The following is a 14,605-nucleotide window of genomic DNA, read 5'->3' as shown; positions in this document are numbered from 1 at the left end:
ACTAGTTTTTTTTTTTCAACTGAACTACGAATTTTGGTCTTTAATCTAAGTTCTAAGTGTGAACATATAATGTTAACGATCGAGAACTTATGTTTACGACCTTGAAAATGGGTTGACGACCGTAAACATGAATATAGGATTACGACCAAAATTCACAGTTTTGTTCTAGAAACCAATTTTACTGAACGTAAAACTTAGGTTCACATTCGTAAACTATGGTCATCTCCTAAACCCAAGTTCATGGTCTTAAACATAGGTTCATGGTTCGTGGCAATCCAATAATTACATTCTTGTTCGAAAAGCTAGGATTATTGAATACTAACATATATTTTCGAGCGAAAACATAGGACAACGAGCGTAAACCATAGTTTACACTTTTGAACCCATGTTTACATTCGATGAACTAGGTTTCTGGATTGAACTTTAACTTGGGCTTACAAACGTGGACCTATGTTTACGAGTGTGAACTATGGTTTACGATGTTATCCTTTGTTTTCGCTCGAAAGAATAGGTTTACATGCTTTTAAGTTTGAAAAACCTAGTTTATCCATCTTTAATCCTAGATTTTCGACTGTGAACCTGGGTTCATGTAATTATTGGACGATTGCCTTACATGTCACGTCTGTAAACTATGGTTCAAGATCATAGACCTAGGCTCACGTTCTTATATAGGGGTTCGAGATTCGTAAACACAAGTTCACACCTGAAATTCATGGTTGATTTTTTAATCCTAAACCATGGTTTACATTTGATAAACTACGTTTCTCAAATAAACTATGAATTTCGTTCATCATCCTATGTGGTGTGATTGGATTACGTTCTCAGAACCTGACTTTTTTGTAAGATATTAATTTATGTGGTTTCAGATTCCCAAGTGAGCATTATGTGTCGTTTGTCTCACTAATTATGTTATCCCCAATGAAGCAAACACAATAATTTTTTTCACCATCTGTAGTCTGTAATATCCTTACACTACCTTCACAAGTTTATCAAATGGTTCATCACATCAATACCCTATGCTTGTTTTAGTTTGATATAGAAAACTTATATATAGGGGCCTCCGTGGCCGAGTGGTTAAGGTCGCTGACTTCAAATCACTTGCCCCTCATCGATGTGGGTTCGAGCCTCACTCGGGGCGTTGAATTCTTCATGTGAGGAAGCCATCCAGCTGGCTTACGGAAGGTCGGTGGTTCTACCCAGGTGCCCGCTCGTGATGAAATAATGCACGGAGGGGCACCTGGGGTCTTCCTCCACCATTAAAAACTGGAAAGTCGCCATATGACATATCATGTGTCGGTGCGACGTTAAATCCAAAAAAAAAAAAAATGGAAAACCTATAATATCTAAGATTTTGCAAACATCTTTCCTGCACAGATTTCATTCGTTGTTAGCTCACCTGAGCACGAAGTGCTCAAAGTTGAGCTTTTGTGATCGCCCTGTGTCAGTCGTCAGCCGTCCGTCGTCAACAATTTGACTGTTAACACTCTAGAGGTCACAACTTTGACCCAATCTTAATGAAACTTGGTCAGAATGTTACCCTCAATAAAATCTTGGACGAGATTGATGTAAGGTCATCTAGGGTCAAAAACTAGGTCACCAGGTCAAATCAAAGGGAAAGCTTGTTAACACTCTAGAGGTCACAATTTGGGCCCAATCTTATTGAAACTTGGTCAGAATGTTACTCCCAATAAAAATTTTGACGGGTTTGATATTGGGTCAACTGGGTCAAAAACTAGGTCACCAGGTCAAATCAAAGGAAAAGCTTGTTAACACTGTAGAGGCAAGATTTATGACTTTATCTTCATGAAACTTTATCAGAATGTTAATCTTGATGATTTTTAGGTCAGGTGGGGTCAAAAATTAGGTCACCAGGTCAAATCAAAGGAAAAGCTTGTTAACACTGTAGAGGCCACATTTATGACTGTATCTTCATGAAACTTTGTCAGAATGTTAATCTTGATAATCTTTAGGTCAAGTTCTAATCTGGGTCATGTGGGATCAAAAACTAGGTTACTAGTTCAAATCAAAGGAAAACATTGTTAACACTCTAGAGGCCACATTTATAACTGTATCTTTATGAAACTTGGTCAGAATGTTAATCTTAATGATTTCAAGGTCAAGTTTGAATCTGGGTCATGTAGAATCAAAACTAGGTCACCTGTTCAAATCAAAGGAAAAGCTAGTTTAGACTGTAGAGGCCACATTAATGACCATATCTTAGTGAAACTTGGTCAGAATGTTAATCTTGGTTATTTATAGGTTAAGTTCAAATTTGGAACATGTGGGATCAAAAACTAGGTCACTAGGTCAAATCAAAGGAAAAGCTTGTTAACACTCTAAAGGCCACATTAATGACTGTATCTTCATGAAACTTAGTCAGAATGTTAATCTTGGTGATCTTTAGGTCCAGTTCGAATCTGGGTCATGTAGGGTCAGAAACTAGGTCACCGGGTCAAATCAAAGGAAAAGCTATTCAACACTTTAGTGGCCACATTTATAACTATATCTTAATGAAACTTGGTCAGAATGTTAATCTTGATGATCTCTAGGTCAATAGGTCAGGTGAGCGATACAGGGCCTTCATGGCCCTCTTGTTTTTCGGTAGCCAGCCTTTCTGTACTTTCAGTACTTTGATTTATTAATGACACAAATGGTATATTGGCTTTTGTCTTCCAACTTTTTTAATGATTTTTTGTTATTTATCTGTTTGTGTATGTATGTATGTATGTATGTATTTATGTTCAGGTCAAATTGTGATATTTTAACAAGCAAATATTTACTATTATTGCACAACAATGTATGTAATATAAATAAAAAGACCGATTCTAATACCCGTACTCTACGGTTCTTTCCTCTCAGCGCCTATATTCAATTGATATAAACATGACGAGCACATGTACAATGCAGTTGTTTTAATTTAAAAGTATTTTAAGCGGTACAGTAGTGTAGAATGGGAAGAAGCACAGACATTTGGGGTTCGGACCCCCATCCACCCGCTCTCATCCGCCCCTGGTTAAATTTAGACAGTAATTTTTAGCATTTCACCATGTATTGAGCATAGGCGATAATCATAAAACGCATTTTATATCATTTCAGCGTGTTTTAAAAAAACGTATTTTTACCATCAATGCTCTCAATATCACAAGATTTGAAACATCGCACAAACAATGGGAACACTAGCTTGCGCTGGACCCTCGCTTTGTGTAGCGCATGTCATAAATCGGGTACCAAAATTAATACGCTTCGATAAAGATATCTGTAAAGGTGCAAACATACAGTTCCACTATGTAAACAAACCTCAAATAACACTTGCTGAAGCGATAATTCGGTAAAATGTAATCGTAACGGTATTAATTTTGGTACCCGGCAACGATATGCGCAGTACAAAGCAGGGATCAATTCGCAAGGAAGTGTTCCATAAAAATTTAGATTTACTGATTTATAATATTTATTGATTTACCGTCGGTATACAAATGGCAGTTGTCAAGACCTGTGTCATTTGACAAAATAGTAACAGACATGTCGATTGATACCAGTGATTTATTGGTAGGGGTTAATTTAAAAGTTTAATTGGCTATAGTTTCCCTACTGTCCGTGCGATGTTTCAAATCTTGTGATACTGAGAGCATTGATGGTAAAAAAAAATACATTTTCTTAAAACACGCTTAAATGTTACAAAATGCATTTTATGGTCGTCGCCTATGCTCAATACATAGTGAAATGCTAAAAATTATTGGCTAAACCATGGAGGTAATATAGAGATGCCATCTCTACATTACCTCCATGGCTAAACCTAACCAGGGGCGAAGGAGAGCGGGGCGCATGGGGGTCTGAACCCCAAGTGTCTGTGGGAAGAAGCACAGTTTCTACAAACACGTTTACTTTTCCCACAGTGTCCGTTTAGCTCCAGACCTAATACAAAATATACAGTTACTTTGCATATCATGTTGATGGTGTCGATCCAGTATCCTGAAACTGAAAAAAGGCAACTTTTCAGGAAATGACAATAACGTATTTACTTTAATTTGTTATAGCGACTCCTCTGCAACAAAAGTCATCTAAACTATTTCTAAATCATGTTTTATGTCCAACAGAGCGTCAGGTCATTAACTTGCAGGATAGGATTGTTTATCTTACTAAACTGAATGCAAGTCTTCTTCCAATATCGAACATAGCGATTTCGATTCACTTGTTTGTTAATGGTATTTAATAAGATGTGGCATTATGGTTGATTAACCTTTACCCTGCTAAATTTCTAAAATGAACCGGCCAATCATTCAATTTGGGCAGTACCTCTTATTATCCAAAGAGGTGTTCACTGAAAAAAAAAACTGCATATAGTGTTAGATGGACGTACGCAAAATTGCTAGACAACTCCTATAAAAGTACAAATTGGTTTGTAACAAAACTTTATAGAAAGGTTAAGTTAATTCGAAGGTAATTGGTTCGATCCCCAGGCACGTCATACCAAAGACGTGAAAGTTGGTACCAGTAGCTTCCTTGCTTGGCGCTCAGCATTAAAAGGGAAGCTGGCCTCTTATTTCATACCCACGTGGCGATGGATTTCATCAGGAATGAGGTGTCAAGGGTGATTGATACAAGCTGAAGAACTTCCTTCACAATACATTTAATATAAATTACGTATAAACTAAGGTAGTCAGGCCCGTTACTTTTGCCGGCCCCGACTGCAGGTCATTTATTTGCGACATGAGTTGTGCATACGGAAACGTAAAAATGCTACGTATCAGTGGCAACTTTAGCGCTAGAATGAAAATTTTGCTAGAATTTTATCTTTCTTAAGACTAAATATAAAATAATAAATATGATTAGATATATAAATAGATAAATATAATCTGAAAATGTTTGCACGTGAAATCATTGGAATTAGTAATAAAGTTACCTCAATTTGAGGTCCTTTTCACCATGAACAAATATCTCATTGTTTTGCAGATATTCAGGTTTTCTGTATTTTGTTCTTAGGTAAATAAGCCGTGTGTTCATATCTGAAAAACAATGTTAAGAAACAACAACATTAGTTTTAAAGATGAACACGCGGCGTATATACCTAGAACAAAATACCGAAAAACTGAATCTGAAAACAATGGTAAGAAACAAAAGCATTAGTTTTAACATGTGGGCGGCTTATAAACCCAAGAACAAAATACTGAAAAACTTAATATCTGAAAAACAATGTTATGAAACAACAGCATTAGATTTAAAGCTGATAATGATGAACACGCGGCTTATAAACCCAAGAACAAAATACTGAAAAACTGAATATCTGAAAAACAATGTTAAGAAACAACAGCATTAGTTTTAAAGATGAACACGATGAACACGTGGATTTTAAACCTAAGAACAAAATACTAGAAAACACAATATCTAAAAAAGAAACAATGTTAAGAAACAACAGCATTAGTTTTAAAGATGAACATGATGAACACGCGGCTTATACAACTAAGAACAAAATACTGAAAAACTGAATATCTGAAAAGCAATGGTAAGAAACAACAGCATTACTTTTAAAGATGAATACCATGAACACCCGGGCGGCTTATGATGAAGATCTGCGAAATATATTGAAATTAATAATTTTTAGTTATAAGGCCCTACACGGACTAAGATCAACCATTTGAACAAATTGGAGATGTCCATGCAATGACTCTACTGTAATTCTGACCAGCAGTTTCAGAGATGTTTGCATTGAGGCAGGCTGATGTATAACAGATGCAAGATCACAACTGTACTCAATGAATTTAATTGTGTGGTAATAATTATAGACTGAGATAACTTACCAATTTATCCAGTTAACAGCGTAAAAACATGTTTTACTTTTTTACATTACCAAGTTTATTCGCCCCAGCGACAAACTTGAATAAACAAGGAGCTGCGTTCAGTAAACGCCTGATGCCCCCCCCCCCCCCCCCCAGTGGCATCCTTGTCGATAGATTTTGCACCCGAGTCCAAAACGAGGTCGAGGTCAAGGTCAAACTGAGGTCAGGTGATGTTTGAAGATGAGGAATGGTCACAGTTTACATCTGTATAAGTATCAGTTCATTCTGATGCTAGACGAAACGGTCCCATTTGGTTAACCAAGAGATGGCCGATATAAAGCAACCTAAGTCCAAAATGAGGTCAAGGTCAAACTGAGGTCCGGTGATGTCTGAAGATGAAGAATGGCCACAGGTTACATCTGCATTAGTATCGACTCATTCTAGTAAGGGGTATTGATGCTAGACGAAACGGTCCCATTTGGTTACCCTCGTAAGGACGGACGGACAGACGAAGGAACGAACGGACGGACCGACAGGACAATAACTATATGCCTCCCGCATCAGTAGATGCTGGAGGCATAAAAAATAGAGATCTGGAAGATTTAAAGGTGCATATGTTTGTTGGTGATAGAAAAATGTTCAACATGCTGATTTTCTATGTCATATACTGATTATTTTTTTCTTTTTTAGGCACAATGCTAGATCAAATTATTCAAGTGCTAAAAGGCTACTGTTGTTACCAAGTAAATGCACAATCAAAACCAAAGCTGCACAACTTCACTTGCTGTTTTGCATTTCATGAAGTTTCAGGTCTCTATGGACTTATCAACTTGGTTTGAACAAAAACTGATAAATTCTTATGTCAGAGGTATCTTGGTGTGTAATGTCACCTTTGACCTATGACCGCTACAACAATTGAGATAATCAGTCATCATATAATATTTGACAACTGTAGACTAAAACCTTCTCCACTTATCGCCTGAAAACCGTTATTTGTCTGAAAGTCACTGTGACCTTGACCTTTTATTAATTCACGAAATCTGCTGAACATAGTCAATCACCGTTTAAAGTTTGGTTGTTGTAGACCAAAGCATTCTCTACAGTATACGTAGATGACATTGATCAGAAACCAAGTGGTCTATCAACAGACATACCAACCAAAACACCTTTCTATCAAGTTACGGGAATGGTGAATAAAATATTGATTCAAGGACCATAACATTTTTGTTAGTGGGTCAAATCATACACAAAACACCAGAAAAAAAAATCAGGTGCTGACACACTTGTCTCTTGGTCATATTCTAGTTAAGTAGGGTTTTATGGTTATATGCAAGTGTGGGCTTTCCAATGTCACCTCCATCATTTTGTTTTTGTAATCGACTAGATGGCATATTTCTGGGCTCCATCTTTATTCTGTCAGATATAATCTGGAAAATGGTGATTGGTTTTCAAGATTTCATTAAAGACTTAACATTCGCCTTCCAACTTTTATTCTGTAACTGACAGAAATCACATACATTTGAAGCACTTTTAAATCATCTTAAAACAACATTCTTAAGATTCTCAAGAAATTACAAGCATACTATGTGATCAGTCTCCTCGCAGTGCTCTCCCCTTTCAGAAAAGAGACCTCTTACCATCACAAACATTTAAGCAGAATTTTAATTTGTTTGTTTGTTTTAGCTTTTTCAACAGTATTTCAGTTATGTAACGTCGGGCAGTTAACCTAACCAGTGTTCCTGGATTCTGTACCAGTACAAACATGTTCTCGGCAAGTAACCGCCAACTTCCTCACATGCATCAGAGGTGGAGGTCAAGAATTTTTAAATCATAGTTTGATTTAAGATTTCAGTTACTGACATTCGTTCCAGATTTTTTTCCAAGAAAGTAATATTTACATAGGTGACAACATGAAAAATTACATTAAATAAAAAGATATTACTTATAGATTATAAGCTTTGTCTCGGGAAATATGCACGAGTTCTGCAGCGGAAATATTGCGTGACTTTAGGAGCGCAATATTCTTCCGCTAAAGAACGAGTGCATATTTCCTGTTGCAAAGATACACTTTTTATTACATACGTATCTAAATGTGTAAATATAATGTAAATATTATGAATTTGTTCAATAGCCTGAATAAGATTGACAATACTGAACTAAATAAAAGAGTTAATGCAAGACACACATTAGATTATGTCACGCACCCGATATGAAATTCAGGCATCAGTGTATGGAAAAATATTCATGTTTCTGGTACCAGTGTAACACAACTGGGAATAGAGATCGAAACGAGTATACGTAATAGCTGAATTTTATTGAAACAGTCATGTAATTTTCATCGCTGATATATTTGTAATGGCAGTGATTTATGTACTGCTAGGGGAGGTAATAACTGCAACAAGACTGACTATGTGATATGTACAGAAAAAGAAAATGAAAAAAAAAAAGGAATAACATCAATAGTGTATAACACGGGCACCCTGAAAATGTTTGATAGAATATTACGTCCAGAAAAGGGTGAACTCCAAAAACAGTTTGACATGAAAGTCCAAATAATATGTGCTCGTCTACGTCTTGCTGATGTTCGAATTGGATAGAAACTGTAGGAAGAGTCAAGTAATCGAGAAGTTAAAAAAAAAGAGGAGTAATCCCGCCCCCAAAAGAAGTTTGGACATGGAAGTCCTAACAATATCATGCTGATGATGTGTACAAAGTTTCATTTTAATAAATTGGCTGTGAAATGTAGGAGACGATTACAAACAATGTACAGATGTTTGTTTCTATTTATTTTGGTTTTTCATTGTTTTCTTTACTCAGTTTACACATAAATTCGTTGAATGATAAAATCGGCATTAGTTTAATCTACAAAGACTCAGCCGCACTAAGAAGTGCTGCTCATAATGTTGGTATAACTGGAAGCCCGAGCCGCTTGCTGTTTTCATTATATATTGTATATTACTGAATATGATTAAAATGAGCAGTCACTATTGCAAAAAAGTTCTAAGTTATCTAATATATAGTGTGAAGAAAACAGGACTGTAGTACTGATGCGTACGTTTTTTGTGTTGTTAGATAATTATGTAGAGAATTAATCCAGAATCAAAACTTTAACTTTTGGTCCTCAATTCGTATCCGATATTACAAATAAATAACGTGATATTGACTTTACACATTAATTAATAGATGAGATAACTATTGTCTATGGATGTCTTGCAGAAGAATTACACATACCATTAAATTATGCCGAAAGAGGACAAAAGAACTACTACTATTTGAAACAATTAACATGGCTCTGAGAATCACTTGCTCCATACATCCATTTGGTTTAGAAACTTGGGAAGTAAAATGTTTCCATATGACTAAGCAAACCTACTTGGTTAAGGAAGGCCGGCGGGTCTGCCAAAGCACACGTTCTTGCCAGTAAAATGTACGGAGCGGCACCGGACCTATTAAAAACCGGAAAGGTGTCTTTTAACCTAGATGCTTTGGGCGTATTTTAAATAAAGAGCTACATTTTAGGACAAACGTAGAAAAATACTGATGACTTCTATTTCATATTTTTGTTTTTCCTTGTTTCTACAAGGTATCATTGATATGCAAATATATTCATAGATATCAACATTAATATAAACAATGTATAACTAAATGCAAATGTTATCATCCCGCTATTGTGAAGATAATTATCATTAAAAAGTCAAGATCAGATTCAGTATAAAAAAGCAGATACGAATTACTATTTATCACATGTTTAACGTCGCTGTCGTGTAATAAAGCCATTACATAAAAATGATAATACACTAGTCTAAGAGTAATAAATCTTTGACGTCGACGTCGTTTATGCTATATTCTAACACGATCCGATTCATTTTCTATTTAACAAAGAAGGCAGAAAGCAGTGAATTATTATACAACAAATCACTGTTCTGACATCACAATTATTACGTCATGGCGTCAAACGGCATAGCGGCGCGCTGGAAAAGAAACCGATTGAAAACGGGCAAATATTCAATGAATGTCGTCAAGGATGTACTTAAAAATCCTTGGTAACGTGTTAGAATCGAAATAATATATCTCATTTAGTGATTTGCTCTTGAATAAATCATTGTTTGTCGTTCAGATGCGTATTATCATATAACTCGGGCTGCGCCCTCGTGATATAATTCCTTCGCATCTGAACTCCAAACAATGATTTATTCAACGACAAATCACTGGATGAGATATATTATTTCTTAAAGAGACATTGGTCGAATCAACTTGTTTATATAGTAAAAAAAAGAAGATTTTTTTGATGTTTCGACTGGAAAAGTTAACATGTGATAAAAAGAATATCATATTTGTGACTTTCCACATTGAATTTTTTTAACTGGTTGAATAAAATTGATAGAATGCTCGACAGAGCCTCGCATTTTATCATTTTATTTAACTCGTTTAATACATTCAATATGAAAACAAAACTCATGTATTATCCTTTTTTTATCTAACAATTTCTTTCCACATATAAAATAGTCTAAGTTAAATGGAATCATTTCCAATACCGCTGCTGTCAGTAAATTCACTGGTCAGGAGCAATTAATTAAGTATAAGTTTTAAGTTCATTCCTTTTTTATTTGCGTTTTAACAATTGATCGTCTTCCAGTCACGCAAAATAAACACAGACTCTGAGGAGCAATGACATAAAAACAGTAACAACAACCACTATGAATATTCCATCCACTTCGAGCTGAGAAATGTTATATCTAAGGGCACGCTGCCAGTCACCTACCTTTTCCTTAAGTGTTTCCATTTCATCACGGAGAACTGGAATCATTCGTATTCCTTTCTTCAGTTCAGTTAGTTCATTTGTCAATTTTTTTTGTTTCTGTTCTGCAGTTGTCCAGCACTGATTTATATCTCTCAATATATTTCACTTCATGTGCATGTTTCTTTATTTCCTGTATGTCTTCTACAGTCTGTTCAGCAAGCTCAAGTAATTCTTTCAGGGTGTCTGGGTCGTTCTCACATAAGCTCTTTTCAAAGTCATAATATATTGCCTTTCGTTTCAATTTTAAAGCATCATCAAACAAGGCCATTGTCATTTCGCCTCCCTGTAACTAAGGTATCAAGATATACTCATTTATATTTTATTACAAAATCCATAATACATCATTTGGGAACATAAAACACAAATTAAACAGTCAAGTATTGATGCTTCTATTTGTGAGAGATACTACTCACAACCAGAATCATATTGTTTTCCTTTTTTAACATTATAAGTGGCATGCTTTCAGATTATATAGAACAGATATAAGAAGTATAATCTCTTAAGAATTTTAGCACTGAACCAGGATTGCAGTTATTTGATTTAAGTTATCAATTATTAGTGCAGGGATTGTTGTACTATAATGTTCTCTGCTTCGATATCTTAATTTTGTTTTAAACAAACGGCTGAAATATCATTGAGAAGAATTCTTTTATCACCATTTTGTGAGCATTGCGTTATTTATGAATTTGTTCCTTTTGGTGAAATGATGAATATAACAATATTGGTAAATGAGTGCATTAGGCTACTTTTCGCTAAAAAAAAAAGTCAGTTACCTTTTCGAGTTTTTTAATATCCGCGACAATAGCATCTCTTATCGTCTGATCAACATCGTTGTCGTTTGATGCCTCTTCGAGAAGCCGTTTCATACGTTTGAAGTACTTCTGTACATCTTCGTCACTAACCGCGTTGTCAGAAGAATGGTAAAGGTTATTTCTGGCTGCCTTTAACTACAATTAAATACACTCATGTGAAGTAATTGTTTGTTGTAACTCAATTTTATTTTACATTTTTATTAACTAAGACGAGTTAAAGAAAAGAAGAATATCTTACGACTACCAGTCGGATCGTTTTTAAAAATAGCAAATTTTGTATTGTCTCTTGTAATTGTACTTTTAACTAACCCAAACATCCTAGTGTGAGATTTTAAAAGTTCAAAGTTCCTATATTCATCTTTATGTCGCATATTTGATGTTCTAACAATGGATTTTCACCGAATTTTGTTGAACATTGTTGTTTTCTTAATAAACTCTAAATAAAAGCATTTATCCACGATTTCTGATAAGGTTTCCCCGGGTTATAAAATAAAGGAACTCCGTTCACTGGGCATCTTACAAACATCACGTGACAGAGAGAGAAAATAACATCATAGTGCACAGTATCATAGCGTTTTGAAATGTAAACAAACAAAACAATAACATGAAACGAAGTCATTACATTACACAAGCGCACAAGTACAAATTGTATATGTATCTCACAGTATCATATCGTTTTGAAATGTAATTAAAAACAGCATAAATCAGCAACATGGAATTAAGTCAATACACTACGTTTACAATGCAGTCAGTGATTCCTCGTTGCCCGAGCGGTTACGGCATTAAATTACTCACTGCATCGTAAACGTAGTGTAATGACCTATTTCTTGTAATCTTTTTATTACATTTCAAGCAACATAGTACTTTGCAATACCTACCCTTGTGCGCTCTATTGATTATTAGTGAAGGGAGCAAAATATGCACATGCACAGTTTTTGTTTTCTGCCCACGTGATGATAATGTCGGAAAATTCTGTCGCGTCTCATCGTATATTTATCAATGTTTAACAAGACTCGGTAATAATGAATTAGACATAAACCGGACAAATTATATTCACACATTCCATTAAATGGTCATTTCCCATTGCAAATCTCAATCTAACAGAAAATGCCAAGAGTACTAGGGCTGTTAAAAATAACGTAGACTTTTGCTGTCAAGTGTTTCATATTGTGAAAATAATAATGTAAAATATGTCGTTGTAATTCGGAATCTTTCTGTAATTTGGTCATACATTTTTTGTAACATTTTTGCTGATAGGCGCAGCTCGTCGAACGTTTTTATTACCATAGCTACGCATAACCGGCGCAGTCGCTTTTTGATCTGTCGTGATTAGAATTCGATCGCTTATGTTCGCACTAATAGTAAACTTATTTGCCCAGAAATATGCCAAAGTGCAGCAACACGCCAGGTCGACATGCACCTAGAGTATGGAGTCATTCTGACGTGGGAGGCGGAAGAAAACAACGTTTAAACTAAGTGAGTGTTACTGTATATAATGCATGTTATGTCGTCACTGACTCGCATAGATAATAAGACAGGTGTTTAGTTATGGAGAAATGTTGGTGCACAACAACTGAAATTCATAAACTAATAAAGTAGACGCCACAAAAATGTCCATTCATCTATGTCTTTCTCTTCAAGTGGTACAATCGGTTCTCAAATAGTCAAGAATAGCTTAAAGACAGCTTAGATGGAGAGAGAAAAAGGAAAAACTGCGAATGGACGTTAACGCCAATATATGACGCCGTAGATAAAGACCAAGTACTCATGTTGAGTACCCTGTAAGAGATGCGTGTCATAAGTGTTCACACATTTTTAGTATTCTAATCAAACAACTTTTTATGACTTAATTATTGCTCATGAAAATTTATGAAATAAATTTACAAAAATGAATTAATGCAAACTTAATGAAAGCATCACAATGAAGGCACGACGTCGTTAACGTCGTTGAAATATATTGCCGTGCGCCGGGTCCATGTAAGTGACTGTTTTCGAGGAGGCGTAACCCCTGAATGCATGGTCATAATCAAGTCAAATTTGCAGTGCAGTTAGTAGAAAGATAGCAAATGAATATGATATATATCTTGTTTGGCTTCATTGAAGTATATAAAAGCTAGAGAAAAAGTCTACGTTATAATTGAAGAGCCCTCGTAAGCTTATCTTGTTTCTACTGTATCTATAAATCCGACAAAAGGTAGTTTGTATGTACCGGAATTCTATGAGGGCAATTCAGAGAAGCAATCAGGACAATATCTAAATTTGAGATTTGCAAAGACTATGCGCCTTCTAATGTAGGGATAATACACGTTTTTTTGTGTATTAACGTCTGCAGAAGCCCGCGGGATTGTTTGTGACCGAGACCGACAAGCTGTTTATATACATTTTTCGAGAAATTAGATAAAAACATACTAACTGATACTTACCAAAATCATAAATATGATACCTAAAAAACAAAGAATCGCACAGGTAAACACGTGATTCTTTAACATTCACGGTTGTCTACAAAATCTGAATTGACGCAGAGTTCTAAAAGGGGAGTAAACAAGGGAAGAAACGAGTACGAACAATGTTGGGGGCAGCGCATTCGGCGTTAGTTACTGATACAGTAAAACATTCTATGGTTTAGATTGCACCTTTATTGCTTCAAGAAGAGGTTTTTATGAAAGAAAAAAAGACGCAGATACCAGATGTCAATCTGCGCAGAATTACATATACGTCCCTGGGAAAGCATTTCAAAAATAAAAATTGGGTATTAACAGCACGTGAATTGCCTTGTTTGCACACGATTTTTCTCCAGTTCATACATGGGCGGATCCAGTGAAAAAAGTAGTTTTTATGCAAGAAAGTCATTTAACCCATAAAATGTTTTCAACAAAACTTGTGCGCTCTACTGATTATCAGTGACAGAAGCAAAATATACACATACACAGTTTTTGTTTGCTGCCTACGTGATGATAGTGTCGGAAAATGCTGTCGCGTCTCATTCTATATTTATCAATGTTTACAAAAGTAAATCGTTGCAACGGTTTATAAAGGTACATGAGAAAATCTGCAAAAAATGTTCACATATTTCTGGGAAAACTATTAAGTTTCATGTAAATACATCTTGCCATATTTGATACAATATCTCAAAAGTCACAAATCACAATAGGTTAGTTACTTTAAGAACAACTATAAACAGTCTGCTGTTTTATCTTTTACTATGCAAATTTTAAATA

At 35.3% G+C, this 14,605-nt stretch overlaps 1 long non-coding RNA gene across 1 annotated transcript; it reads right to left on the bottom strand.

The window, feature by feature from the left end:
- Positions 1-9,312: 9,312 nt before the first annotated feature.
- Positions 9,313-13,999, bottom strand: LOC123534908 (uncharacterized). The gene is made up of 2 exons (XR_008366525.1): positions 11,349-13,999; positions 9,313-10,864 (listed from the first exon to the last, which is right to left on the bottom strand). It is a non-coding gene; the product is annotated as an uncharacterized LOC123534908 (long non-coding RNA).
- Between the last annotated feature and the right edge of the window lie 606 nt (positions 14,000-14,605).

The sequence above is a fragment of the Mercenaria mercenaria genome, chromosome 12, assembly GCF_021730395.1.
Source record: "Mercenaria mercenaria strain notata chromosome 12, MADL_Memer_1, whole genome shotgun sequence".
NCBI lineage: Eukaryota > Metazoa > Mollusca > Bivalvia > Venerida > Veneridae > Mercenaria > Mercenaria mercenaria.
Note: the sequence above shows the minus strand (reverse complement) of the source record. Positions and strands in the feature narration are given on the sequence as shown.